Source organism: Poecilia mexicana, unplaced genomic scaffold (genome assembly GCF_051168715.1).
Source record: "Poecilia mexicana isolate PSO_F unplaced genomic scaffold, ASM5116871v1 scaffold_4, whole genome shotgun sequence".
Lineage (NCBI taxonomy): Eukaryota > Metazoa > Chordata > Actinopteri > Cyprinodontiformes > Poeciliidae > Poecilia > Poecilia mexicana.
Window position 1 is genome coordinate 27,209,850 of NW_028263373.1, and position 26,058 is coordinate 27,235,907.

The window sequence follows — 26,058 nt, forward strand, 5'->3', positions numbered from 1 at the left end:
ACCAACATTGTGTCAGTATAATACCCGTACGGCTGGAGAAAGATTTTCTTGGAGAATATTAGCAAATAATATTAGCATTATTTGCTAATATTAGCATTATTAGTAAATAATGCTAATAAGTAGCATTATTTGCTACTTACTAGCAAATAATGGCTACCGAGTCATTATTAGCCATTACTTACTAACAATACTTATTAGCAAATCTCTGTACATACTCTGTATGTATTGGTAAAAACAATACATATACACTTAGTTATTCTTCCAAGACCCATAATTTACTACAAATGTTATTATTTAAACTATTTGCTATTTAAAACAAAGGTTATATTCTTTGCTTCTTGGCAAAGAAGCAAAGAAGCTTTGCTGTGCATCGAACAGCAAAGCTAGCGATGCAAGGCTAGCTTAACCACACTAGTTAGCTGAAGCTAATTAAGCACAACTATAATTCTAATTTATTAGTATGATTTTTTTTAAATGCCAAAAGTATAATAGTCGTCAACATTGTGCCTATAGTAAAAGATTACTTCTTTGATAGAAATTATTTTTCTATCCAACAGAATAAATTATTTAAGACACGGTCTACATTTCCCCACTTTTTCTTTGTTTTGCCACAGTTGTGATTGGTTTTATTTTGTTCCCTGCTCCCTGGTTGTTATCTGGCAGGCTTTTTTAGGCTGATAAAATATAGTAAGCATAGAGAGGAAGTAAGGAGTTTACACAGAGGGAAAACAGCTGAGAAACAGAGCTACATTAGATGCCACACGCCTTCCTCCATGCCGCTAAAAAATGATTTCAGGATAAAACAACAGAATCAAGCGTTTAAGAAAAAAAAAAAAGAACACCACTTCAAAGGTGCAACACGAAGCATGCGAGTGCAGATCATTTATGCTAAGACTTCTTGCTGCAGGCAGGGATTGTCTGTCTACCACTTTAATACATATTTACATGCTAAAACACAAGAATTAGAATTCATTAGTGCAATCTAAGGTCTAGATCTAGATCAGGAGTTGTCTGATTAGTAGCTTTGGGACATTGTTTTTGTAGAGAATGTGCCACTCGCCTACTTTTGTTTCTCCCCGTTTAGCTCGACTCTCTGCAAAAGACTAAACTCCACTATCTCTGCTGTAATTAACAGGGCGCACACAATTCCCAGAAACACTATTTGAGGTTTATTGGGATCTTTTGTGAATATATGATGCTTTCTCGAAGCCCCTTCAAATAAAAACAACAACAAAAAAAGAAAACTATAACGACAACAGTCAGAAACTGAATGACTTCACCGGTACGAAAACATCATGCCAGCCGTATCGGTTTCACTTTTTCGGAGGTAACCTGCATGATATCATCGAGGGCCTTTGATTCCTGAAAACTGGGCCTAATCGAAACCAAGAGGGCCGCGTTCTGAAGAAAGACGATTGTTTCGTCGGCACACACACACAGAGGATCCTGTCGCCGTACGACGAGGAAGTGCACGTTTACTGTGCAGCTGCTGTGCTGTGTACTGAGTTTGAGGTTCACCTTCACAGAGGAAGTGGTGGTTTGTGTTGGGGAGGTGGAGAGAGAGGGGTGGTGGTGGAGGGGAGACAGCGTTGCACCCAGCGAATAAAACAGGATATCCGATGTTGGAACAATTGATAAACTGAAATTTCACAAACCTTTTTTTTCTGACTCTGATCCATGTCAATTTTTTTTTTTTTTTCTTATTTACCACCCACAAAAAATAAATAAAATAGAAAAAAAAATGCTGTAAATTTCAATAAAAACTAGTGGAAACAATCATTTTCGGTGGAGGTTTTTTTTTTTTTCAGATGCTATGGATAAAACGTAGAGGCGCTCACACCAGCTCCAGAACTTCAAAGAGCCTCTTGATTCCCTCTAACCGAGCATGTTAATTGGTGCTTGATTGATAACTTGAGTTCACGGGCGATGGCAATGTGTCATCTAAACTGTTCCAGGGTGTCTTTGTGAAATCAGCTTTATGAGTTTACGAAAGGAAGAAGCATCACTGGCGGGCCCATTAGAGAGAGAGAGAGGAAGAGAGAGGGGGCAAAAATATGCCAGTGTGCATAGTTGCAAATAAGCTGTCACACATTACAAATGAGATTACCTTTTTGCAGTTTGCCCTGGAACTTTGAGAGGAGGGCAACGCGCGGGGTAAGACGGTGAAACAGCTCAAATAGTCTGTTTTTTTTTTTTTTTTTTTTTTTTTTATCAGTGTGCTTGATCTGCAGAGCTCTGTTTATGCTTTCTTCATGCACGGCGAAGAAAAAAGTACATTCACAGCTTGAAGCGCAACGTAATCAACTGCGGCAAAGTGCAAATTATCTGAGAATAGATAGAGCTCAGAATGGGTTTATTTATTTCTACAGTTTTGCCTCTAAAAACAACCTCTTTTTAAACGCATTTTTTTTCCTTGGCTGTCGTCTCGTAGAAATGAATTGATAATTGTATCGCTCATCCATCACAATTTTTTTTTATTTTTGGGAGAGATAAGACGAACTATATCCGAGCGCACCGGCACGAACAAACACAAAAGACACACAATGTCACTATTATGAGGGGGCAAAAAAAAAAAAAAAACGCAGCCAGGAGAAGGGAAACGGAGGCGAAAAAAAGCAGTTATTGTATTTGCATCCAATCACAGGCATGCAAACTAATTGTCTAGTTTGCGAGACGGAGATCACTGAGGTCAGGACAGGCCCACATGAAACGACTGCTTTGTTGGCTGGCGCTGACCAACAGCGGCGTTTTGAGTTTCCACAAACGGGGGAAAGAAAGAGGCAGAACGTCTCCAGGTTCTTGTGAAGTGACCGGAACAAGGGAGAAGTCATTATTTTACCAGGCTGAGCTAAAGCGCTCTTTAAATGAGTCGCTTTATCAAAAAACTCTTTAACAAGTCAAAAACGTAGACATTAATGTGTAAATAGCAAGTGAGCATGTAATAGTCGCTGTTAATGAAGCAATGAAGCTTTTGTTTGGTAAAAATTCACATACGTTTCTTGCGTCGAAACCTTGTGGCTTGCAGCGTAAATACGGCCGTATTAGATCATGTACAGGCAACGAAAAGTATCGTGTTGGACTATATGATATTAAATGTTCACTGCCATGTTTAAAAAGTCATCCACTAAGGCATTGATGTTGTTTTGATCACCCACTGTCCTCCGCAACTTCTTTCTACTTGCTTCATTCAAAGTAAAACATAATTTCTTAAATAAAATAAATGATTCAGCCAAACTGGGTACAAATAAAAAAAGTTAAGGTCATACATTACTTATTTTACCTCCACCAAGAAGTTTTTCTGGCAGGAAATGAGAGACATCTCTCAAAAGATGATTAAAAAAATGTAAGGAGTATCAAGAGTTGAAGAAAAAAGTGTTTTTATTTGATTATTTTGCTTTTGGTAGTGATCTCTTTAGTCTTTGAGGTTGGAAGGTCTCTTTGACATCATCCTAATCAAACCATCAAAAACACCCAAAAGTCAAGACTCCGAATAAGCCACTTAAGAACGTTTTTATTTTTCCCAGTTAGAGGAGGCATACTGGGAAATCTTAAAAAAATAAAATAAAATAACGAAAATAATTGAAAATTTTCATCTTATTGTTTGGTCGTGGTCCTCCATTGTCCCCATGTTTTAGTTGGGTCTCTGTTCCAATAACTGAATCAAATGGCTGAATAGGTTTAACTTTTAAGCAAAGAACTGGATCTTGGTGGGTCTATGTGCCTGGTCCAGTACAGAGGCTCCAATTAACAGCCAGAAAATGACAATTTCACAACAATGTCTCGTTCTTCATACAGAAAAATAACACGAAGGCTTAAATCAACAAAAAGTAAAAAGTTTGTTCAGTACCTTGCAAATTTAAAGAATATAATAATTAAATCAGCCTCAAACCTTACCCAGCAAACACCATGATATGAACCAAACATTAACATTGTAACAGCAGCAGAAACACAAAAAGGCAACAAGAGCAACATTATTAACAATTTAAAAAAAATCTTAGAAACATTTATACAGAGCAGCATTAGCATTATGCTAACCAGAGCGACATAAGCATAACAACACAGCAACATTCAAAACTGTCTACCAGCAAAGAACAAATGATAGCAGCTGATGAGCAGACAAAGTAATTAATGAACAGTACGTAGAGCAATGTGGATGTTAAGACTTAAAAAAACACGTTGAGCAACAGAAGCTGTAGCTTACCTGCTATGTGTAAAATTCTCCTCATTATTCAAGGTGGAAAATTCAGTCCAGGCAAATATTCCCCCGACTGTCGTCTTAAACTTTATCACCCGAGTGTCTGAAAACTTTACCACATTTTCTGTAGCGAGCGAAATTCCCACTGAGTTCAGCTGTGCTGATTGGTCATTATTTTTCTCTAGCAACCATTGGCTATTTAGTTCCACTTCTGTGGAGCTGCAGGAAAGAAAACGATATGAGTCTGTAGAGGGAAATTCATTGTTGAATGAGAGTGAGTTGGTGGAAATGTTGCGTAAATAATTCAGTGTGTCTATTAATTTTACATCATTCGTAAATATAATTTTTAGATACGTCTGTGAAGGCGCCCCCTACGGACCAGATGCTGCTCAGAACTGGAATGAAACTAATGAAACTGCTCTGCTCACTTTTACGAAGAAAAAACATTTTTAAATAAAAATTATGGAATTGTATTCTTACTTCTATTATATATATATTGTTGAAACTGACTCTATTTCATGGGATGAGAAAGATAATCTGTGAAAAATTGAGCTCCTCCCAGACCAATCAGAGTCAGAGTCAGGTGGCGGGTTTTAGCGCTGTCCGTCAGCTTGTGTACGCTGTTCATTCCCCTTTGCTCTCTGCTACACTGCAGCTTCTTCCTGACAGCGGAGCCGGTCATGAATGCAAAGGATAGTTAGCATTGCTACCAATGATGGCAGATAAACAGCTTTAAGTTGATTCTCCACCATTAGCACATTTAGTGGCGCATGCATGAAGTTGATTGGCAGTGCTAAGACCCTCCTCCTGGCTCTGATTGGTTGTTTTTGGTCAGCATTCTTTAGGGTAATACTAGCACAGCGAGAAGGTGGAGGAGCTTGAACTTTTTTCAGATTATCTGTGTCATACTGGCACACTGAAGTGAAAGTTTTAACAAATACATAAAAAAAAAATATATATTTTTAAATAAAGCCACATACTGGAGTTTTAAGCTCTCTTTGCAATTAAGAGGCCTTGGAAGAGGGAGTCTATATTAAACCCCTCAATGGCACCACAGGCCTCACATGGGTCATACTAAGATACCAATGAGGTTCTTGGCCATCTTGAAAAGAATTTCTGATGTTGGAGTGAAGTTGTGGTTTGGACCTCTCACGTCGGACTTTTTGCACATTTTCTCACTTCTATAATGTTGCAAGTGGAGAAGACCTTCACTGTCAATTCCTATTGAGCTAAAATCATCTTTTCTTCCAGATTATATGTCTGGGACCGTCGGAACATAAATAGTTCAACCTACACCTGTGAAGACATGCTAGCGTGCTAGCTTAGAGCTCGGTGAGCTTTTGAAATGACTCACAATTAATTCAGTATCAGTTATAACCCTCAGTGTTAAAAAGAATGCACACTTCCTCTTTTTTTTTCTTTTTTGCAGACCTTATATTAGTGTTCAGCCTCATGCCTGTGAAATATCTCATCTGGTTTTTGCTTTGGAGCCATCTCTTCCTGGAAACATAAACAATAGCATTTGACATAATTGTCAAACCATCTTTTTTTTAAGGTTATATCTATTATAAACTCCTCTGCTCATGAGAGCTGTTATAACTGAGTCAAGCTCTCAATGTTGAGTCAAACTAAGAATAACACCGTGACAGAACCAAGGTATCAAAATATGAGCTTTGTCTGCTTAAGATTTGGTTGCACAATAATTTTTGTTTAACATTCTGCTAATGCTATAACCTTAATATCGATGAATCAAACATTTACATAATAACAAACACAAAAATACAAAGTCATGCAACATAGAATCAACAATCAAAACATGACATTTAGTCAAGTGCTATCGTTAAATTGATTACATTTCAAATACAGCTCTAAACAGGTGGGATTTTAGTCGAGATTTAAACAAAGTCAGTGTTTCAGCTGATTTACAGTTTTCTGGAAGTTTGTTCCAGAAAAAAAGACTGCATTCCTTTCTGCCTTCATGCACATTTGGGGAATCCAGCAAGGTTACTTTCTGGTGCTGGTCATAATTCGGTTCCGATTCCAACAAGTGGAACGGCCATTTCCATCGGACTGCAACACAGAACTGACGGCCAACCAACCTCAGACTGACCTCATCGGGCAAACAGATGGAGCCAACCCCGACAATCCCTCCAGCCAAAAGAGAAAGACACACAGAGAGAGAGAGAGACGGCATGTAAACGGCCATCTGACCCAAAAATATGCGCTTTCTCATCCTGTTCAGCTGCATGACTGTAGTGACTGTGGTTGGAAACTGAAAGATGTTTTAAGTTCTCAGGTTTTTGGAACTCCAGCCTACGTGCAAAAACCAAATTTTCAAAGAGAGTCACTGATAGAAATTCTGATCAATCCAAACATTTAATGGATTCAATGTTTCCTTCAAAAATGTCAACTGAATTAGTTAGATTTTTATGTTTGTGCATGTTTTGTCATTACCTTACCTAATAACATACTTCAATGATAAAGATTTCTACTTCCAATAGAACCACTCAGTTTCAGCTGAAGTCTGTCTCATGATTATCAAATTAAATACAGATTCAATGTATTATTTATTTTTCAGCCACACAGTGCCATGTTATAGCATGATCAAGTATGTGACCTGTTATAAAAATACTGTTTGTATCAAATTTGACTTTAAATAAATTTGACTTTGTTATTTGATGCCTTGAAATTGGGCTTCTGTCTCTTTAAGAACTTCCTGCTCTATCTAACACTCCGGCTCCGGGAAGTGGTCATAGAATGGCTTCTCTATTAACCTTTTAACAACATTTTCACCTTCGTTTCACTGAGCAGCAGCTCCTATAATGAGCTCAGCAGATGTGCACTTCCACCAGGTGTTTGCTAATTGCTTCTGGCTAGTCTGAAGGAACTGAGTTGGGGAGGCCTGCCAACTAACGCAGAAGCTCAGCTTGGAAACCATATCTCTGAGGAGGAGCTTTGCCCTCAAAGGCAGAGCTAGGTCCACCCAAGCATTTTGCACAGCTGAATGGTTGCCACGGGAGATTAAAGGATTTCTCAAACATGCATTAAAGAATCAAGGGAACACTGCAGGTGTGGTTTTGATGAGGGAATAACATTATGACATGACGTAAAGCTGAAAAAGTACATTAACCACTGCCCCTTTAATGTCTATTTATCTCTTTCATTTCTTTAAAAATTGCCACCGGAGCTCAGGGATTGAGTCAAAGATTTTACCTTTTAGGGAAGTATAATTATATGACTGGTAATAATTTTGACACATCAATGTAAGTAAGCAGCCTTATCAGCTGCTGCAGTCTTTAGAAATTCTCTACAGGGATTAATTCGAACGTCTGAGTCGGCAGGACTGAACTTTTTTTTTTCATCATTGTCACGCACTATCTTGAAACACACAACAGTTACAAACCCACAGGCGCTCGGAACAAAGCCATTAATAATATTGCTGAATCTTTGTGTTATTGTTGCATCTAAACCGCGTTTAGTGAGAGAGTCGGTAAAGAAAAATGTCTTTATGGTCCGTGGAGCCTTTTGAGTGCCTCTCCTTTCACTGTTATCTTCATCGTTTTGGCTTAATCTCGCTGACATTACACGCAGAATATCTAGACATACTTTCAGGATAAACACAGTAAGAGAACAACAAAAGGTATTTTTGTCACAACAGCTAGAAAAATAAATGCATATCTATGAGAAAGGTGATTTAGTGTACAGCCAGATCCCACTTAGCTGCTACAGGTTAAGAGCTTTTGATGCTCCCTGTCTCATCATGACACTGCTGTAGCTTTCCTTACACCTGAACAAAAGCGCTCAGCTCCACATTGTAAAGTGTTGATATTCACAAGTTCTGGTAAATCACTTCTATCAGGTAAAGTGGCTAATGCACAACTGCTTACATCTAAAAGGTAAAGGGTAAACAAGGTTCACTGTCCTCATGCTTGCAGAGGTTCATGTAGCTCTGCAGACACAATGAAACGGTGAATATTTCATGAAAAAGTGACAGAGATTCGAGACTGTGGTGGGACATTATAAAAGCTCACAAACCATAACCAGACAGGGCTGATGGCTGATTCTATATAAGTCTAATAAACCAAGCAAATCAATGCTAAAATAAATCACTTCCAGTAGGTTGCTGGGTAATTCCCAGACTCTGAAGCCAGCCGTAGACCCCCCCACCCCCTCCTCTACCCTCTTTTGACATTTCTGGTGTCTGGTTTTTAACCATTAAACTCAGAGGTTTGGTAAGTGTTACTTCTGTAATATTTACCAGAAGAAAATCCACTTAATTTTAGATTATGGTTGAAGAATGGAACCACAGACACCGATGAGCATTTTTTTTTCTCACGTTTCCAGAAGACAGGCGGTGCATGACAGGATATGGGAGCACTGCAGCATGCAGTGCACATTGTTTGCATTTGAATTTGGTCATATTATAACATATGCCAATTCACACTTCACCGGATGAGTGCTTTGTGCTTGCATCCTTTTTTTAGCCACCGTCTTGTGAAATGCGGAGTCTGACCCCCCCATCCCCCGTTTATTAACAGATTTTAAGTGAGGATTAAAATAAATGTTTAAAGTCTATTGGTAAAGTCTATTATATATTATAAAGTCTATTAGTTGTTTAGTGTTGCTTTTTGTCTTCCGATTTTCACTTTATAGGTGTCCACTGCACATCGGCCTGGACTTTAGCATAGGCTTAGCCAGGCAGTAGCCCAGGGCAGCATGTTTTTGGGGGACTCCCAAGATAAGGTTTTCTTCTTTCAATGGCAAAATATTTGAGTAAAAATCACTTTTATCACTCTGAAGTATAGATAACCACATGTAACTATTTAAAGCAGTGCTGTGAGAACTGCACCTCAAACCTAACCCTTAACCCGAAGCCCATCACAAATACTAGTAGTGCTTTTTATTTGTCAGACTATTTTACTGTTTTCATTTAGAAAAAACAGCAATAATGGGGGGAAAAACAAAACAACAAAACAGTGTGAAGGTTGACTGCATCAATTATTTATTAGTTAATAATTTAATAGTAAAAGATGCTTTTAGAAAATCTGTTTTCATGTGAATGAGGCCTATTAGCCTTATTAAATTAAAGCTTGTGGTATGAAATCTCAAGATTAAAAAAGTACCTTTAAATTTCTAGTGAAAGTATTTGTAACAAACCACTATTCGGTTCTTGTCACTTGTCTGGTGAAATAAATGTGAGCTATTTTAATGAAGCCTAAATGAGAAAGTTGGATTTCTTTCTTTCTTTTTTTTTTTTAGCTACACTTGAAACTCTTATTTTGAAGTAAGAAAGGAAGTGAGTCTTGAGTTTCCCTGTTGTATAGACAGAGTTAAAAACTTTGTAAAATTGTTTGTGTGACATTATATGAAGGGAAAAATAATGGTGACATAGTATAAGATATGACTCAACTTTGAGGATAACAAAAGAGGCTAAATGTTAGCTGCTAATGACGGAGACGCTACCTGCATCTGCGTCATTCTATTGTCAAGAGAGATTCTTTTAAAACATTATTTGGCACTTTTACTCTGAAAAAAAGTGGGTAGAGCATTTATCTATAGTTGTATCTTTTTCATTACATACCTGTCAAAAAAGAAATAGATTTTAATTTTAAAGTAGAATACATTACAGCTCTCATTTCCTAAGAGAAGCAAAGTTCTTTGTTTGAATATTTTGGGCTTAACCCAAGCACAGCAACATTAAGCTTGAGTAGTTTTACCAGCGCGTATTTGATCAGAGAAACATCTGAACATGTAAACAACATAGGATTTTGAACAGAGTTTTCTTTGAGAATTTCCCCTATAAGGGCATGCAAGACATGCTTCTTCTCCAGTTTGGAGCCATAAAAAGAAACACAGCTCGTATTTCAATTTAATATTTTATACTTTGAAAATGAAAAACCTCTGGTTTGTGTTGATTGATGATGAGAACATCCAGTTATCAAAACTTGCACAGACTGGGATAGAGCCCCCTTAAAACTGTCTGAAGCCCAGAGTCCCGGAGAATCCTGAATACGCCTCTGACTGTACAATAAACGTGGAGATGTTTCATTTTATGCGTCTTATGTTATCGCAGGGAGAAGTAATATAAAGTATATTGCTCTTTTCCCTCTGTGCAGACAGCAGTGTGTGAGTGCTGTGCCGCGTGTGTGTGTCAGTGTTTTGGCCTGATGCCTTACATGGGCAAACCTCTGATCTGACTGAGACGGCTGGAATTTCAGGGCGTGACGTCACTGCCTTCAACTCTCCCACAATTTGGATCAAGAAAAGTTGGACTTCTCCCTTTTTTGGGGGTGAGGGGGGCTGCCTTTTTTTTTGGTTGGGACTTCAGCCTCTCTCTCGTTTCCTAGAAAGCGAGGTAAGCCCGAGCATCGGTTCCACTTCTTTTGTTGAAACGGTTTAAGCTGACCGGGCTCTGCTCGGCTTGGTAAACTGATTGGAGCTTGGAGCAGCTCCTCTCTGCAGTTTTGTTCGGCCTTGTTGGGACGCGAATATGAGTTTGACTGTAGCTCGGACGGAGTTAACAGTGAGGGCGTGGACTCGACGCGGATAGCCTTGGCCCGGTAGGAATGTTACATTAGGGTACTAACAAAGCTAACATGTCGCTAGCTCGAGCTGAGAGAGGAGCTCATTCATGCGTTGAGGGGAGAAGAAAAAAAAAAATCAGACAGCGTGTGCAGCCCGTCAAAAGTTTCGGGACTCCCTGCTTCTCTGAAGAGAGAGAGGGGGCCGGGGGGTGGTGGGTTCTGCTTTAGCTTTAGTGGTCCGCAAGCCGAGCAATGCGGAAGAACAGACTGTCACCGGAGAGTGAAGGAGAGCCCCCTTTTCTGCACAGAAATATGTCGCCGAGTTTCACTATAAAGAAACTCGTGCTCACTGAAGTCGCAGAAAACCGGTGTCTGTCCTTATTTATTTATTTAGTTTTCAGGCGTAGCGGGTGACGTATGACAAGACCTGGCTGGGTGTTTACGACAGCGCAGATTTGCCACGTTAGTGCAGTTCACGGTGTGTGTCATTAAAGTTGCAGGCAGTTGTATGTCATCGTGGGGTTACTGCGAAGGCTGTGTCCTTTAGACCTTACATGTTAGACCCCCTTATCGCTCAAATACGTAGGTAGAGAGATAATTAAACAGACCTGACAGTGGGCCTGTGTCATCCACAGAGCACTGCTCTGAGATCAGCATGCAGGCCTGGAGTTCAAAGAACACACCAGGCTCCTCAGAGCCACACTTTACAGCATAACGTAACTTATTTATTCATATGTAGCACTGAGCATCATGCCATATATCACAGAATCATGATATTAGATACCCTCTGTGTTTTACTTAATGTTTACCTGTTTCATCACTTACAAAAAATCTGACTATAAGATGCTGCAAAGTTCACAGTGATGCAGCTGTAATGACATCAAGAGTAAAACATTCACTTCAAGGATCTACTTCCTTGTTTTCACAGAAACCCAGCATGGGTCGGTGTGGTTTGGTACCCTATAGGGGCACGCTGTAGCCCCTTCTCCAATTTCAAGTCTCACTCTAGCTGGTTAATGTCAGGTTCGGTTCTAGGCAAGTTGGTTGTGTCTCCTCATGGCAGGCTGTTCCTCACTAAAATGGAGGAACGTGGACAGGCTGTGGGTGCGCAGGTTTGGTAGTCCAGTTTTCCCCAACCTTGGTCCTCAAGGCACACTGCCCTGCACGTTTTATATGTTTCTCTGCCTCATTCAGCTGATTACATTTCAGCAAACCCCTGTCAGTTGAAATCACCTAGGCTGAAGCAAGGAAACGCATTAAACATGCAGGGCAGTGTGCCTTGAAGACCAGGGTTGGGAAACGCTGCTGTAGTCGACGCTCCAGTGTTATTTTTTGCATGTACCCTTAGGCGGCCAGTTTCTCTGAAATCTCTTTTTATATTTGTTTGTTGCGGGTTGTCCTATACAGTTGATGCCGTAGATGCTGTTCCACCACAATTGAAAAAAAGATTTGCACCTCAATGTTTGACCAATGAATTACTGATTTGCATCTCACCAACTACAGTCTCGTTGCAGGTTCCATGTATTCTGCTTATTCAGGAGATCTTTCCACTACCAGTTGGACTCTCACTGGACAGGCGGGGATAAACCCAAATGTCTAACATTGCATGATACTAGAGTGACAACGTTTCTGTCCCCCAATCAATGGCCTGTGTTGTATGATACCAGTAGTTAACTGTACCAATGTTCTACGGACCTACAAATGAATTGAGCTCGGCAATGATGCGGTAAGGTTTGGTTCTATGGGACGGTTTTATAGTGGATACAGACAAAATAGTCTTCCCAGCTGCACCGACCTTTGCTGGACTGGTCAGTTTAAGTGAGGCCTATTTATTGTACTTACTATTGAGGACACTTGCTGTGCTTATAACTCTGCAGCTCACAACTTAGGCACCTGTCCACACAGGAATGTTTCCAGAAATGTCTTCATGCACATGGAAACACCAACAACATCCCGAAAATGCTATTTTTACTTTGCTAGACCTGCAAGTGGCACAAAACATGGAGTACAGGACACTCGCATAAAGCCAAGAAAACAAGAATGAAAAACAACAAATTAGAGTTTAGCTGTGTGGCGTAACAACAAAGTCAAGCTTTTTCTCTTTCATGTTTTATCATAAAATGAATAATCTGCAAGACCAACATGTAGCCTGCCGCTACTGTTTATGTGTGACACGTTTGAGGTTATAGGTCAAGTTAGAGGTTGAGTTATTTTGTCATTACATGAGGGTGAAATTTTAACTATGGAGCCAGTTTTTTTTTTTTTTTTTTTTTTTTTTTTTTTTTTGTTTAAAGAGTTCCCATTTTAGAAAAACAAAACTTTCTCCTGTGCATTGGACGTAAGTCCAGATTCTAAAATACAAAGTGGTTCTGTGTACAAATGCCATTTTCATTGAGCCGTGAAAAAACAAGCCGGGTCGACTCCGTTTTGTTCCAGCTGTGTAGCATAGAGAAGTTCTGTGATCTCCTTCCTCCCAGATGTTGCTGTGCGCTTTTCTGTCAGCTAGCTGAGTGGAGGCATCTGTTGCCTCGATCTGTAGGACTTTTAGTTTATATTACTAATTTTGGTCTCTTCGAGCATTACTACATCACACACCCCAAAAAGGTGTCATACATAATCTGTGACGTCACTTTAACTATGTGAATCGAGCTCCGGCTTAATTTTTTGCAACACCTAGGTCATTCAGATAAAAATGACAATTTAATTATAAATAAATTATGACTGTAAGATTTAATATGTTCCTTTAAGAGCAGTGAACTTGTAGTTTTCTTTTAGAAAGTTCAGTTAGATAAAGCTATGATTTTTGTTTTAAATTTTCAATCTTTGTTACTGTACTATTTTTACACCATGAGAATCTATTACCAGCCTGCTCTGTAAAAGAAAGCACATGAGAGAATCCTTGTAAAAATGGAGTTTAATTCTATTTTCTGTTGCACAATTCATACATATTCCAATATAAAGTGCTTTTACAGAACAAACAGCACATTGAAGCACAAGATGACGAGACTAACAATACATTAATGGAGCTGCATTCAGCTTTATGCATGACTTAAAAAAAAGGAAGTAGTGAAATACAAATTGAAGCGGATTGATAAGAACCAATGACAGAAACTGATAAACTGTTGAGATAAGCTTTAGTCTTTGTAGAAAAAGTTGCATTAAACAATAATGTTGTCAGTTCTGATTTAAATTAGTTTCTGCACATGCCAACTTTTTAAGGAAGTTGGTTCCAATGCTGAGGAGCAGAGAAACGGTATGGTGCCTTGTTTGGTTCTGGTTCTTGTCCTGGATACACAAAGGTCTCTGATGACCTGAGGGATTTTTTTTTCTATTACACCTGATTAGCAACTCCAAACTGCAGTTGTTCTCAAACCAATAAGGAGATGTTAAATCTACCATTTTACTAACAGGAAGCGCAGTAGTTTAGAGACTGGTGTCCTATAATCCCTTTTCTGACTGTTGGTCAAGACTCTGGCTTGCCCTGCCTCGCTTTTTGACTTGGGTTTGAATGTGAAGAAATTAATTGCATTCGGAAAACAAAGTATTGTTTATTTTGTGTGTGTTTCAGGCTGAAGGGTGAAGCATTTACAGTGTAGTGATACTTTTTAATTTGTTACATTACAAATCATGAACCAGACCATGTTTGGCTGAAAAAGTCTTTGTTTATATAGTTTTTTAAATAACAGCACAGTATTATTTTTCTTGTGTGGTAAATGTGTACTTATATATATTTTTTTTACCTTTGTGTGAATATTTCCGCTAAATTCTATTCTATTCCGTCTCCTCCCAATTGGTCAAAATTCCTATTTGCTGAAATGATCAGAAAAATTGAGCCAATTCTGCTGCAGTGTCGGCAAATTCAAGCATTTAGAATGCTGCTGTGAGTAAATTTCCATTGTTGCAAAATTAACTTCAACTTAGCAAAGTTTATATGTGAACATTTCATTACAAAATATGGTTGCAAATTTGTGGAGTGTGTATATGTGTCTAAAAGTTGCAAGTCATGTTATAAGATTTCTTCAAGATGTTCAAAATAACTGGGATGGTGTGGTTTAGCTTGAGATCAAATGACATATTCTACAATACCATGGCAGTAGAAAGGCAACCCTGTTATTTAAAGCTGTTTTTTGATATCGCATAGAAATACAAGGCATGTCAGTACAGCATGACTGGTATGTTACAATAATCTATTGTACTAAAAATTAATGCTTGAGTTTTTTTTCTTCCTTGTAGATAACGGCTGTAAAAGAAATGTAGATTTTAGTCTGTAAACATACTTATGACACACTGTAAGTTTTAGCACCACCGTACAGTAGATCATTAGGTGCTCATGTCCCGACAATGCATTTCTAAGCCCAAAAAGAAGACATGCCTTTTTAGATTTAAGCTTGAGTAAATTCTGCCCCATTTACTCAAGTGTATTGCATGTAGTCACTTACGGTATAACTTTAAAGGACTGTAGTCTTGTGGTGACGAAGAAATGTAAATGTCATCAGCCAAGGTGTGGTAAGAGATGATGTAACACTGTATGATCTAAACAAGGGGGAGCATGTGAATGTTGAATGAAAATGGGCTGAGAACACAGCCTTGAGGCACCCCACATCTTTGCTTCTCTCAGACTTATAATTTCCAGATGGCACTAACTGGTTCTGGTCCGTCGAGGGAGATCTGCACCGAACCGGAAAGTCACAGCTACTTTTCTCCATCAGTCAGGGTATTATGATAAAGTCAAATATGCATAGAAGTCATATACAATCATATGGATTCTAGGTTATGGTGGACAGAAATATGCAGAGTGCGCTGTTATAATGATCCTCCCTAGAGTGTTCTTCTAATTACCATCTGGATTGCAAAACCCTGTGTATCTAAGAAGAGATGCGTTGTGAGATTCTTGTGTAGTGTGAATGAACTTGTACACCATAGTTACAGAGAGTCGGTCCAGGTTCCTCATGTTAAGTAGGTTTTCAGTTATTCATGTGAAGGCCTCCCGCCTCCTGCCTCCTTAACCGAAAACCTTTGTGAAAGTTTAGAGCCTCCGCTCCGCTCTCTCCTCGTGAGAGCAACAAGAACGTCGGTCGAGACCTTAGATGTGACTCCGTTATGAAATGAAAAATAAATCCCAACTTTCTTCTCTTAAAAAGACCGAACACAAAGTTTGGCTTAGATGTGAATTTCAAATCAATAACACAAGGTCCCCCGAGGGAGAGCTGTCATCAAACCGAATACATCTGCGTCACTGCGACACATTTTCAACTCAACCAACATTAAACAGAACCGTCTTTAAAATCTCAGGCTAAAAAGGGGCTCATTTGACAGCGCTGATGATGTTTAAGTTGAAAGATAAATGCCTCGGCTGCCTTTGAGCCCGGGCCCCCCTAGTAGCTTCTGCTGTTTGTGTTTCTTGGCATATTTTAATGAGGAAACTCTTGAAGGAGTTTGATTCTGGGTGGTGGATTTTTAAAAGGAGGGGGGAAATAACCCTCCACCTGTTGTCATGAGCAAAAGTGTGTCAGATGAGATATAGTTCACAAAGAATTACCACATAATGTTTCTGTAATCGTCATATATATTTTTTTTCCCCACTGTAAGAATGAGTGGAGAAAAAAAAAAGCCAATTGATATAAAACTCATTTTAATTTGCTGATGCAGATTATGCATAAATATTTAAGAAGAAATGATCATTTATTAAAGGAGAATATGTTCATGCTAGTCAAAAACTGTCAAAATCTGTTCTTGGTACCAAGACGTAGTTTTACAAATATTTCCAAACGGTTTTCAAACGGATCGCTGCTCAGGGAGTTTTTCCCTTCGAGATCTCCTCTTGTGGCTAAAGGAAGAGAAAGTTGTACTTGTGGAGCAGAAATGTCTTCTGGATGGCATTGATCATGAAGAAATTGGTAATTATTCAGGGTCTTGGAAGAGTAAAGGTTGGACTCTAAACCACTTTAAATGGTTTGGCTTGTCATTCCGAATGTTGTCGTGTTTTCCTCCACACTGAAGTGGGTGCCAACCTGACTATTTTCACTAAAGTGGTTCCAGTTTTTAAATGATCTAAAAACCTGTCCGATTTAATTTTCCACAGCCATGGAGCTAGCTTACTGCCAGCTCAATGTCACTCTGTTTTTTCAGAACTTGTCTGATCTTTCCTGTTTTTAAGTTTTACAAGACAGCGTAAAAATACATCTAAATTATTAGCTGTGTTATAGAGTACAGTTTGTATATGTGAACAAATTTCATAATATACATTGCTGAAGTTGTGTGGATGCACCTTGTTGTGACACACATTTTTTTTTTAAATTCAGTCAAAATACAAACAAATCTGTCGGAGGAAAACACCTGAAATAACCTTAACCTCAATAACCTTATTACACAGGTTACTGCACAGGCTAAAATGATATAATGCTTGAAATTCCCTCTAATACCCGATATACATTAAGGTGTCATCCTCAAACACTAATATTTTAAAGTTGTCTTACAATATTACCTTGAAAAATATTGTTCCTAACAGGAAGCTGTGGTTGTTTTGATGCAATCTGATTGGCTGACAGGTTTTCACGTTTGTGCTACACTGCCCCCTATGGGTTTGGAAAGTTTAAAACAATGCACAGATGCGTACTTGTGCGGGTTTATGTGGATGAAAACTGTTGTTGATTTGGGTGTTTGCTTAGACTGAAAGTAGGGGCTGCACAAGATTAGGAAAATAACAATAAAAACGGCATTACTGCTGAATATTGTATTAATATGAGTTGTGATAAGCCTGCATTTCCTTCATTGTTCTCTTTCTTTTGCATCATTATGATGTCCATATGTATATATTTAATAAATAAGATATTGTGGAATTCTTTGTGGTGGTCTTCTACTGATGGCCTAATGATATTTTCAGACAAAGACATAATCTTGGTAAAATATGTACCCAAAATAAGCTCGAGTACATGTTGTTTTGGGCCTAACAAGCATTTCTTAGCTCCTCACACAACATGCATGGCGTAACATTAATGTACCAATACTTGCTTCAAATGTGTGTAGGACTCTCCAGGATGGGTGCAACATGTAACATGGTGCCTTGCCCGGTATTGCAGATAACGTTTTTATTAGTTAGTAGTTTAAAAGAGAAATACTGAAGGACGATTGACTGTTTTGCTCTGATGTTCTGTCTTTGAAAAGACGGTTCAGTGTTTTTACCAACTACAGGATCCTCCATGTACTGTTGCTAGTGTTCTGCGTGGGTTGTTTACATACTAAACAGATTTGTCAATAATACATAAATGATTATGTAACCAGACACCAGAATTATTGAGCCAACAAGCAGACATTATTGACTCACCTGGTTCTGTTGTTGAAAGAGTTTAGTTGGGTAAAGGCAAGCAAGCAGCAAGTTGCTTCTGCTTATTGAAACAAAATTTCTTTACTGTTTATCCTGCATGGCAACCAAAATGATAATAATGGGCATTAATAAACTTGTAACCTTGTTACAAGTTTATTATAACACACTTATGACTGAATATGAATTCATTGTGCTTTGGAGCGTTATTTAGGCTGATGTTTCTGCTGTAGGCATTCATTATAGAGAACAGGGACCTGAATTGGCTTTAAACGCATACTTGCACCCATAAATCGACTGACTGCTAAATCGTCCCCGATTTCCTTAATTTTGGGAGATCGTTGATTGTCCTATGCTTACATGAGAATCTGATCTTATCTACCGATCTTATCGACTTCGACAAAGGTCTGAAAATCATCCTCTGTCCTCTTTTGCTCTGCCATGAGAGAGGGCAGACTTGCAGTATGCCCATATTCTAGCAGGTGCAGGTAATATTACCAGGAAAGGACTAGAATAGTCTAGAAATTTCACACATTCAAGTCTAGAAAATGACGTGAATTGGTCATCAAAGATGAGGGAAAAAAAAGCTCAGCAATGTAAAAATATAGAAAGGAAAGATGACGGGGTGAAAAGACCAGCTTGTCAAAAACTAGCCAGGCCTTTGACTATTGATTGTTTTGACTCTTTATTAAAAAAAAAAGTTTGTTGATTTTTATGCCAACAGCTTCATGTCAGGAATAGAGTACATGCCTAGGTCCTCTTCTTCTACTGATGATAGCGTTTATACCAGCTTAGGAGAGCACTTTGCTGACCCCAGAAGGCCAACTGTAGAAGTAGCTGGAGGGTTGATTAAATTTACCCCACATTTTTAGAAGTGTATCTCCATTAGATGTGATATCACCTACCAGTTTATTTTTCCCCTCTTGTCGTTGTTTTCTAATGCCATACTGCCCCATGTTTGGTGCCAGGACCTTGACATACCAGACTAGCTGCCCTGTGGTCATCAGGAGGAGTATGCAGGTCCTCGGCCGAGTTCTTTCCACTCATGAATGACAGAAACCCAGAACAAGCATGGCTCCCACATGACAGTGTCTGTTTACTATGCTGGCGTGGTCCTCCACAGCCAAATTATAGTTAGGTAATCTATTTGTGTAACACAGACTTGTCTGTATTTCTCAATCTCTGCAGATTTCAACACACTGCGAAGGGCTTCAGCTGTCTTCCAGTAATCCCAAAGAGGGAAATAAAGGTAGGATTACTTTTGGTGTATTTCTGTATTGTGACTTGCATGTTCTGTTGTGTTCCTTTTTTGTGTTCACTTCCACTTTCGCAACATAAATATGGATATATTTGGCACACTCTATTGTGGTAAACTAGATGTTCTGCAGGAAGTTTAAAGGTAACCCTAAGCTCAGCATGCATCCATTCAATTAATATAGAATTACTCTTCTGTTTGTACTTTTGCACATAAAGTATAAGGTTACTTTCACATCAGGCCACATTCAGACACAAGGTTAGAAAAGAAGGAAGCAGGAAACCCCCACGGTATGAAAGAAATTTGCTTCAGGATGGTGTCACCAGAGTTTATTACAGCTATGCTGATGAAACACCCTAAACTTCAACTAGGACACCAGTTAAGTGATACTTAAGCTTATGAAGTGCTTTGTTCCGACTAAGATTCACGTGATAATTTTGACAGTTGTATTGCTGAATGAATTTGAATATGTTTTATGAAGTGAGAAATGTTTGTGTTCAGTTTCCAGGCAGTATTGCCTTGATTTGAACTGGAAATAAGATTCATGCCAGCTGTTGCATATGCAGTGTCTTGCAAAAAGTCTTCACTCATGAGCTGAGCGATACTCAACGTATCACAGAATTGTGACGTGGAGGGAAAGCGACATGGGTTTGTCTTTTTTAAAAACTGCAGAGTTTGCACATGGTGCACCTGCTCCACCAGCCGAGCCACACTGAACCCCAGACATCAGAGTTAAAGTCTCGCAGATTGTCAGGTGCATTCAGGTCTGGACTTTGATATTGTAGGCGTTTCCCTTTTGCCACATAGCTGAACTATAATCAGTGGGATTTTACCAGGCTTCTGTAGCTCTTGAGGCAGTAGTGCAATAATTTGAATTATTCAGATGAAATGTATCGGTGTTAACATCACTGCCAGTCTTTTTTTAGAGTTTTGGTTCTGGTACCCATTAAGTAAAACTTGACTTGTATTATGTAACGCTCCATGTTGTTGCGATTTGTCTATGTTTCGGGATTGACTGTGGAGTATTTGCTTGGACGTGAGACAGTGATGCAATGTGGGCAAAATCAACAGTGTGGTCATTTTTTCACAAAATATACATATACTATTGGTAAATACCAGTTATGTTTATAGCAAGATCAATATGAGATATTATCGGCTCAGATTTTCATATATTTGCATCCCTAGTTCGAACCAGGTGTACTGGAGCAGGGATGCATCCGGAACTGGATTCCAACCATTGCATTATAACTCTGGCTGTTTGCTTAGGGTCATCGTCCTGCTGGAAGTTGATCCATTGCCTCAGTCTCACGTCTGTCATGGCCTCTAACACAGTTTTATTTTGCCAGTACTGCCCTATCTTTAGCTCTTAATTTTAAGCGGCTTCCCTTTGTAAGAAGAAGCATCTACACAGCATAATTCTGCCTCCCTTTTCTTTAAAACTATGTTTTAACCTGCTCCACAGCTTCATCCTGTCTAGCATTTCTCCTTAAATGTTGTAGTTGGATTTTATTTACCGGTATTAAAATAAAAAGGGGCTGACTAGAAAAGCCCTCCAAAGCCTTTCAGAGTTGTATTTATAAAATATGCGCTGCTCCAAAAATCTCAGTGAAATCCATGGAAGTGTGAGTTTGCCATGTGGGTGTGAATACTTTTGGAGCTCAGTGTACGTCACATGCGCCATGAAGAGTTGGCTTCTGGGTCTCCTCACTGAGGCAAATCAGGTGATATTTATGTAATGACTTTCCTTGTAATCACTAGATTCACAGTTTTTCTTCATAACTTCATATTTGAACAAACAGCAAATTTAAGCAGTGCAGAGTCTCCAGCTTTCCTCTGGCCTTCAGATTAAAGCACAATGCAGTGAACACAGTTGGATGTTTAGAAAAGTGATATTTTCAAATGGTCTTAGCAACTTTTTTTCTTTCTACAAATTGCCATGGAAATAAATGTAATAAATTAAAAAAAAAAAAACGAAAAAAAAAAAAAACGAAAAGCTGACCGCATGCAGAAACCTTACTTAATGTCTTGGCGTTCTGTATCCACCAACTGGAAAATTTTGTGGCATCATGGCTTTTCTCTTTGGTGTCGAAGGCTTGGCCTTGAAGAACATTAATACAAAGGCAGCCGGTGTCTGAATAGCATTGTACTTCCTCCTTAATATAAAGATAAAAACATTTCTACATATGTTTGAAATGTTTTTCTTTTATGTGCCGACATGTCCTTCTAAACATCTATTAAGTACAGTCTGTGGAAATTTGATTATTCTTGAAAATAAGTACCTCCTAGTTTTAATTTCCTAATATTCTTATCTTAAAAGCTCCACAATTTGGGGAAAGAAAAAAAAACCTCTGTTCACACTAAATCAGGAAATCCTATTTCCACCATGTTTTGGTGTCCTAATAAATATATTTAGGGAAATTTCTCCAGGAACAACGTTTTTGCTAATAATGCGTGAACATGAACTGCACTGATTGGTGGTCCTTTCCTGAGGGACCTGTGTAAAGTAGGTTGTGCTGTTTCAGGAAATGAGGACTCTCAAGCTGCTCCTCAATACAATCCCAGTCCAGGAAGGTCAATGCAATGTTCTCCCTTAGCAGCTGTTAAGCTTTTGACCCATGGCTCTCATGGGAGTAATCAGACTTTAATTACACCTTCTTAATCACTTGAAGACAATCTGTGCAGGGAGATGACTTCATGTGGTAAATAAGCGATCTCTACCTGCCAGTTTTTGCAGGGTGAATTCTGTTTCTCTGCAATTTAGCAACGCACTGACCTAATCCTGTCCAACTTTAAGTCTGATCAGACTCTCTCTGAAAAGGAAAATATTTCTCCTCTGTTCATCAGTATTACCACGTGCTTTCTGCTGATGACTTGGACTCTTTAACATGTGTTTCCTTTTGTTGCTAGAAATGGATCATTTGGAGTTTTTTTGCAGGATAGCTTTGCTACGGTTGCAATGGTTCTAAACATGTCCGACTCGACACACAGTCTTCAGCAAACTCACGTCTTCCTCCATCTTCATGCTGAGCATTTTGTTGGCGTGCCATGCTAATCCTAGCTTGTTTGCTGTTTCTGTTTTTTTTTTTTTGACCTTGTAAAATACAGTGACCCCCACCTATTTGCAGTTCAGTGTTTCAGGATTTTTCTGTGCATCTTAAGTCCAAATTATTAATTAATTAATTATTAAATAATTTGCCTATTTTAGAATGTTTTTCTAAAATAATCAATAGCAAATGTCCAAATACCTCAAATACCTCTATGCAATTCTACTTGACAGTCACTAAAATCTGGTGTTTGCAAAGTAGCCAATCCAGGAGTGCCCCTTCTTTTCCTTGGTACTATTTTTCTGTACCCCAAATGGAGAAAAGGAAGACTAGATATTAGCTTCTACGGTAGTGCTAATGCAGTTTCCAGTGTTCATATTAATGTACATTTGATTTTAGAGTGATTAAAATAAGCAGTTATAAGCTCAAATATTCAAAGATTTTAGCTAGTCGTGGTTGACGTTGGTCTCTATCCCCCACTCTTGGAGTCAGAGAGTGGACTGACTCCAAGAGTCAGTCCAATGGAGTCCATTGGAGTCATTGGACCCTTGGTATTCACCAAGAGTCCAATGTAGTTCATTGCTGTTCCAGTTCATCTTGTGTGGACAAACCACATGAAGGAAAAAGTCTGTCTTTTATATGCATTATAAACCTAGAATTTAACTTGAACTACTTAAAATTGAATCACAAGCTTCCCTCATCACAGATTTTTCTCCTTTACTAGGGACCATCTGTCAGTAACGTAGGACAGCAGGTCACATGGCAGAGGAAAAAGAGAGACATTAAACTCAAGCTCCAAATGTGGTCTCCATCATTGTAATGAGTAAAAATCTAATTATTTAGGTTAACCGTGCACAGAAACATAGATAATTTATTAAAAAAATTCATATTTTCATTACAAGGCGTCTGATGTTTGTTCAGGCAGGGTGGCTAATAGGAAGGCTAATCAGAGTACAGAAAAGTGACTCTGTCTGCTACATTACTAAAAACCTTTAACCTCTGTCTGCTATTGAATAATACACACAAAGACTGCAATGTTAGCTAGCCATGTTGTTCATGCTAATTGGTAGTTTATTGTAAAGTGTCGGTGAAGGTCCTGAAAAGCTCTACAGAAATACGAAGTCATTTTATCTCATAGTTTGTTTGCCTAGAAAGTCTGTTTGGGGACGTGTGAATGCACAATCGAGAAAAGCAGGAAGAAGACCATTGCATTCTGGGTAAAGACAACAATAACAAATACAAGAGTCTACCTCTAGCGGGAGAAATGGCTCGTGATCTTTTACTAAAGACAGAAGAGAAATCCTACGATCACTAAAATCTGACATTACTCCATCTTTGTTTACATTTCATTAAGAATGAAGTTTCCCTCAGAATGTTCTTCTGGGGTTTTTGTGTTGTTTCATTCAGCAGTTCTTGCTGCAGCACCACCTCAGGCGAGGAGGTGAAGTGTTTTTTCAAATGTTTGGGTCATTTAAGACACTTCAGTGTGAAAGTGAACAGCACGTCTAACAAATGTTGCAATCTTGGTCCCTCATCTACTGGACTATCAGTTGTGAAAACACCCTTTAAATGTCCACTCAGCAGTGGACAAAAACTGTTTCTTCCCCTCCTCATCTATCTCCTTGTGTGGTAATTTTTAAAGATAAATTGGAACCTAATGTTGGTGTCAGCAGCTCACTGAGTGGAAGTCAGTCGCAAAATTCTCATCAGCCTTTCTCTTTATTTTCATCCTTAAAAAGTAAGAGTTGAGATAACAGTCTCCCGTTTTCATCCATCTTAGGTCAGACTGAACCCCAAACAACTGCGAAAAGTTCCCTGCAATCATCATCATTATTATTCCAAGTGAGAGGTATGCACCACAGAACTGGCTCCGTGGCTCGCATAGTTTGGCATTCCTAGCTAAAAGCAAACCAAACTGATATTGCCCTCAATACTGTCTCCATATTTTCTCCATATTTGGAAATGTTTACCTCCTCGTGATGGTTGACAGAGGTTGGAAGAGGGGATGTGAGTCATTTCAGCAGCGCAAAGCCTTTCTAAGGGTGAGAGGAGTCTTCCAACTGAGTGCCATTTAGTAGAGCTAGCAGTTCTGTGTGCCGCAAAGATCTAAAGAGAAGCTGTGAGTATCATTTTGGGCTTCGTTTATAACATGAGTTAAACAACGTTAAAATGGCTGATTCATCCATGTTTCCTGCTGCATTTCCTGAAACGCTGTAGATTATGTTGCTTTCAGAGGTGGAAAAGGAGTGTGTGGGGAGGGCAGTTTGCCATTATTAGCTGCCACTTGATAGGAAGCTTGAGTGGTGTCAGGGAGGTGTCATTGTTGTTTACTTGCTTTAGGCGCCACACAGAATGTTCCAGTTTGTATTTGTAAATATGGAAAAGACAAGCCAATTGTTTGGGATTGTTTCACCTAGGAAATCTGGAAGTCTTCTCCCTTTTCCCAGCAGCAGACCTGCTTGACACTTGGATGTTTCTTTTAACCTCCCGCTTTGAGTGTGTCTGACGGGGCAGCACTTGGAGCTTAGAGGTGATAAACAAAAGCTCAGAGATTTAATAGATTAGATATTTTTGGCTCCAATTTGGTAAAAAGCCTGGCATGTTTTACTGTGGATATATTTTGCTTGTGTGAGTGTGTGTGAGAGAGAGAGAGAAAGAGAAAGTAAACAAGACAGCTTGGTTCATTGAATAAATGTGGCTTTGCAAACATCCACTCTAACTGATAGCTACACCTTAACAAGTCTGACCTCCCTCCTGGCTCTATTTCTCACACTTCAAAGATTTTATTGCGCCTACCTGGCAGCTTTTTCTCTGCCACAAGTTAAGGAAGAGCTAAATGATTTTACTTGGCTGTGGGGGCTGCTGCTGCTGCTGCTGCTCATACTGATGGTTTAATGCAATTATTGTGATTGGGCTTGTTTTTCCTGATAGAAGACTTTACCGAACATACTGTATGCAGCCAATGCATGAAAGTGCATGTCTATATCAATATAATGTCTGAAAAAGCAGCAGGAAGGACCACGTCTGCTTTTAATCCCGTTCTTTTCTTCTCTAAACGCAGAAGAAATGTTTATGACAAAAATAAGCTAAAGAAGTGTAATTTTTGGTGATTTTGATAATGATTTAATTTAAGAAAGACTAATCAGTTCATCATGAATTAACTGTAATTAAGCACACTTTTTGGGGTTCAGTTTCACTTCTGCTAGTTCCAGATATGAAGATTTAGAACTTTAACGACACCATGAAATAGGCTAGAATCTATTAAGGGGCAGTATTATGTAAAATTGACTTTTTTTTTTTTTTTCAGCTTTACATCATGTTGTAATGTTATTCCCTCATCAAAACATACCCTGAGTGCTGCTTTGATAATTTCATGCATGTTTGAAAAATCCTTGGATCTCCCGTGGCAACCATTCAGCTGTGCAAAACGCCTGGGTGGAACCGACCGCCGCCTTTGAGCGTGAAGCTCCTTCTCAGAGCTGCAGTTCTCAAGCTTCTGAGCAGCTCTCTCCATGACTCCCCCACTCGGCTCCTTCAGACTAGCCAGCAGCAATTAGCAGATATCTGGTGGAACTGCGCATCTACTGAGCTTATGATACAAGCTACTTCTCAGTGCAACGCTGGTAAAAATGTTAAACGATCAACAAAGGAGCCATGTTGTGTTGACTTCCTGAAGGCGGAGTTTCAGAAAGAGCAGGACTTTAAAGAGACAGAGGCCC

The 26,058-nt window shown here is 39.0% G+C and overlaps 1 protein-coding gene across 3 annotated transcripts in view; it reads left to right on the forward strand.

Moving 5' to 3' along the window:
* Positions 1-10,324: 10,324 nt before the first annotated feature.
* lpp (LIM domain containing preferred translocation partner in lipoma) overlaps positions 10,325-26,058 on the forward strand; it is a 181,159-nt gene continuing 165,425 nt past the window's right edge. Inside the window, exons 1-2 of one of the 3 annotated variants that reach the window (XM_014974477.2) lie at positions 10,325-10,550; positions 19,229-19,289. The gene's annotated coding sequence lies outside the window, so the exon portion shown is untranslated. The other 2 variants (XM_014974437.2, XM_014974442.2) reach the window with 2 other exon arrangements.